Here is a 5,178-nt window from a genome sequence, read left to right as displayed (position 1 = left end):
AGAAGATGAAGCAAAACAAAACAAAACATCTTTCTGTACAGAGAACTAAAACAAACACAAAAACAAACAAACAAACAAACAAACAAACAAAAAACGTGACCAAAAGAGTGCAGGATGTCTATTATTTTGGTCCTTGTCCGTTACACTGCATTGTCCAAATGACAGTCACAAAAACTGAGAGACAGTGCTTAGGAATAAAACTCTGAGGGAAAGAAACAAACAAAAACCATACAAATAAAACCCCCCGCCATTAGAGGCAGAGGCCTAGGAAAAGTTAGCCCTGAAGGCAGATATTTTTGAAAGAATACTGAAGCAAAGAAACCTGGAAATGGGGTTCCCTGATACTGAGTATGAAGCCACCTAAGTCCTGGGTTTCTGACTGAGCTTCAAATATGGGGGGAAGGCCTAATGCAGCAGAACAAAGGCTTGGAAAATTGAACTGACGTTGAAATGGCCACTCACAGGAGGCAAAACTGTTTAAATCCAATGGGCATGATAGGAATAAAGATGGAATCAGCACTCTGAAAGGATCTAGAGATTCAAACACAAAACTAAACACATCTAGGACACAATATAAAGTTGCTAAATATACAAAGAAAAAGAAAACTCTGACAAATTCTCAAGGAGAAAGATAATGATCAGGTGCTAAGCCAACCCTGAGATGATGCAGATATTGAAATTATTAGTCAAAGACTCTCATAGCTAAGATAACCATGCTACATGAGGTAAAGATAAATGTTCTTGAAACAAATGAACAGAAAGAGTTTCTTGGCAGAGAAATGGAAGCTATTAAAAAGTAACCCTTGGATGTATTAGAAAGAAGAATTATATTTGAGATAAAACAATAATGACAACAAAACCCCACAAGAATGGTCTCAACAGTAGAATAGAGAAGACAGGAATGAGAAAAAATATGATTTAAAATAAAAAGAACAGAACCTTAGAGACTTGTGAAACAACTTCAAATATTGTACTAGTCATGTCAGTGGAGTCTCCAAAAAGAAAAAAGAAAAATTGATGCAGAAAAACATTGGGGTAAATAATGAACTTGCAGGGCACCTGGGTGGCTCAGCGGTTGAGCATCTGCCTTTGGCTCAGGTCATGATCCCAGGGTCCTGGGATTGAATCCCACATCAGGCTCCCTGCAGGGAGCCCGCTTCTCCCTCGGCCTGTGTTTCTGCCTCTCTCTCTCTCTGTCTCATGAATGCATAAAATCTTTAAAAAATAATAATAACTCGCAAATATGGTGAAAACATAAGTGGACATGGTGAAGGAGCCCGAAAAACCCTCATCCATTTATACTATAGTCAATATGCCCAAAATCAAAGATAAAGAAAAATCCTTGGACAACTATAGAAAACTAGTATCTTACATGCAGGGGAACAAAAATTTTAGTGACTGCAGATTTCTTACGAAAAACAGTAGAGACCTCAATTTTATCAACTTTAATATAAGGATTATTTACTTAATAATGAAATTGGCAGATACTACATGTTGATGCTTAGAAATTTCTAATATAATGCTTGGCAATTAAGAAATGCTTAATAGATGTTTGGTATTATTATTATCACTACTATCCTAAATAACTACAAATATAAAAGAATGTATTTGTTTAATTTCATGCTTATCTGAAAAGTAGGCCACTCTCAAAATGGCATGAATGCAACAGATTTGTTTTGCTATGATCTCCTCTCATTCAAGATAGGAGTTATATTTTTCAAGTCACCTATGATATTTATTTTGCAGAGACCAACCTTGTGATTTATTAAACAACATAATTATGGATAAAATATAAACTAATCCCCTTTACCCTCTTCATTTCTCATGATTTCCAGAAAGATATGAAACCGGTTCTACATTTATTCTGAGAGGAAACGGTTTTAAAATAAATCTAGAATTTCAGCACAATTTGTTTTCCATACATTTCACTAAGTTGAGTAAAGATGTGTGTCTTAGAGTAGTATCTTATTTAAAAGGAGTACTTTTGTCCACCGAGAGAATCAGACCCTAAGTACTAAGAAAGTCCAATTAGTTGCCTCTGTCATCAGAGAACTTTACCCAAGTACACTGGATCCTCCAAGGGCCCCTAATAGGGTAAATCCCCTTCAAAAATAACCTGGAAGTGTAGTAACCAACTTAAGGCAATAGCTCATGGAGATCAAATATTGGATAGAGATTCTGCAGGGGAAATTTAGGAAAGTTCAATGTAATTGTCCTTTTCTGAATATTCCTAGTGTGTTGACTCTAGGGTAAAAATCTCCTCAACACCTTCTATATCCTCTCCTAATCCAAGTGACTAGTTTATCTCAGTCCATTTGAGCTGATTTTTCAAGTTCGTTTCAAGAGAAAAGAATCAAATGACTTCCCCACAGCTCAGTTGGAGAACCACTGTAGTAGAGAAGACAGTGATATACAGTTTTCTGGGAGTTAAGGACAATCTTTGAAATGGAAAGTGATAGAAGAGGGGAAAAAAAGAGCTAAATAATACCCACGTAGCATGTCTACTAAAAGGAGTTTTATCTTTAGCCAAAGGGTTGGTCACGATGTGAGCTTCATCTGTTACAATAGCTATCTCAAGAGAAATAAAAATGTACATGCAGTAGAATTATTTTATCCTATCTTCCATTTGCACAGCAAAAAACTTATCCACCCCTTGGTAGAAAATGAACTTTAATATCAATCATTCTAACTACCAGCTGTAACCTAAATCCTACTGTAATTAATTAGTCTTAGAATATTAAATATGACCAAATTTCTTTGGAATTGTTTCCTGTGGGAATAAAAGCCTGCAGATTTATCCACATCAAGGGCAGACAGAAGCATTTGGAATCTTTGCTCTTCTGGCAGAAATTGTCAAATGACAATAATCTTGAACAATATTGCAGCCTTTTCTCATCTTGCAGGGTCAAAGTTACAGGAAAACTATGAAAAGTTTAAAATCATTTTTAAGTTTTTCTTCCAACAGCTGAAAGGCAAGTAATAAGATCACCGTTGGTGACAAAACAAAAACCACAGCCTCATCCAACACTTGCTTCTGTCCTGTTTAACCCACAATATTAAAGGTAAGAGAGCTGCTAACTTTAGAAGTACAGCATAACAGCCATTCATTAGATTCTGGAAATACAGCTGGGCTTCTGTCAAGGTGGGTTAGCTGGATCATAAAAGACACTGACAGATGTGTCAGTCAAGTGAAATTGCAAAGATGAGTTCTAATTCTTTCCTCCACCCGGAGACCTCTTTTAGTATTAAGGTCACTGAGCAGTTCTATCTCTGGATGAGAATTACCAGGTTTTATTCTGTCTCTTGGAGGACCCCTCACCTCCTGACAAGATTTGGCTTTAACATACGTGATGTTAATGTTTGTCTTTTTTAAGGTCTGTACTCGGTTGAAATTGGATGTAACGCTCAATGGATTTATGATAAAGCTATGTTTTTTATGACTAAGAAGAAACAAATACATTGAAGATATCAGCAGAAGACTAGCTTGTTAATAGAAGTTTGTAGGGAAAATTCAAACACGTCACACCTACAGACGTGCACACGTGCACATATATGTGCACGTGCACACACAGCCCATGCACTTGTCACCTACTCCATATCCGGTCCGTTCTTCCATAAAATGAGAGGCTAATATGTCCATCATGCTTCTCTGTCACAGACTTTTGTCAGAATGAAGAATACCACAGCTGGATGTGATTGATTATCCCCTGAAGTACAGCTGTACTTGGAAAAGTTACTTGAATAGCTTGATTCTCTTCCAACATATTTTATTAAGTTGATGTTTGGGGTTATATCTGGACAGTTTAATGACATAAAGCCATTTGTGCTGTTATCTGAGAAGAGCTATTGGTTTGTCTCTGGGTTTCAACTGACGGCATTTGCAATGATTTTTGGTGGTAGACTTTGTTTCTTGATACTCTTAATTTCTGTTTAATTTCAAATAGTCTACTAGAATTCATTTATTTTCCATAATTCTCATTTCCTTCATATTTTAATTATGATTGAATTCATCTCATGATTTGTAAATTAGGCAATGAAAAATTTGTCTTATTTAGAAAGGAAAACAAAATTAACTAAATTATAAATTTTATATTAACTATTTCCATCACTATGTAGTGCACAGTAGCAATTCTCTGTTCAGGAATATAGCCTCTCTTTTGTTGAGGGTATTCACATAAAAATGAACATAACATAGTGCTCTCATAGCAAAGTAGACATACTCTAAGTTACATATGGGGAGGATCAGACAAAAAGGAATCTCAGGCAAGAGAGAAGTGTTCACCCAAGAGTAACACCATTGGACTCTAATTACATCCCTTATAGGAACTGATGTAAATATACATATATTCTTTTTTGTTAAGGTCTATAGAATCTCTTCAAGTGTTTCAATTTAATGGAATTGAGAAACTTTCAATTGTACTGTAAGCTTTATATATTGAAGAAATGTTTATAAGACAAATGAATTATAATTGAAGAAACAAAGAAAATAAGTTTCTTGTTCAAGCTTTACAGCTAACTAGTAGCTGTGCTGATATTGGAAGGGGTGTGATTTTTTCCATCACAAATAGGTATTGTTAAATTGTGTTTTTATATATTAACTTGTGTTGCTTTATGTAAGCAAGGATAAAAGACACATGGTGTCTTCATCTTCTCTAAGTACCCTCAGAATCCAATTCTGTGTTTTTGATACAGTACTATTTAAACACTTACTAAATATGAATGACTGGCTAAGTGGGTTAGGTTAAGGCTCTACATTCTATCAGTATATTGAAACAATCCTGTTCCTCTGATAACACCTTTAAAGTGGCAACTAAGTAAGAGTATTTTTCATGTCTACAAATGTAAATATTTGAAAAACATTGTGAATTCTTGAGTACAAAGCTAGCATTGGTCTTTGGATAAGTTCGTACCCATAGCAGCACCAGTAACTGAAAGAACACCTTACTTTTAAAATTTTTTCTGTGCTAAAATAATACAAAATAAAAACAAATTACCTGATACATTCCATTTGAGAGAATTTGAAAAGCTGAATATCATTGTTTTATGTGAAATTAGATGAATTTTAATTTGTGTATCAAATTACGATTTCCTTTGATTGCGTTGAGTGGCCTATAAACTGCTTTCTGCAAAGTGCTTACAGAGTATAGGTGAAAGATGCAGAATTAAGATTCGTAACTC

Source organism: Canis lupus, chromosome 8 (assembly GCF_011100685.1).
Source record: "Canis lupus familiaris isolate Mischka breed German Shepherd chromosome 8, alternate assembly UU_Cfam_GSD_1.0, whole genome shotgun sequence".
Classification (NCBI taxonomy): domain Eukaryota; kingdom Metazoa; phylum Chordata; class Mammalia; order Carnivora; family Canidae; genus Canis; species Canis lupus.
The sequence above is the reverse complement of the archived record's forward strand: the minus strand, read 5'-3'. Positions refer to the sequence as shown.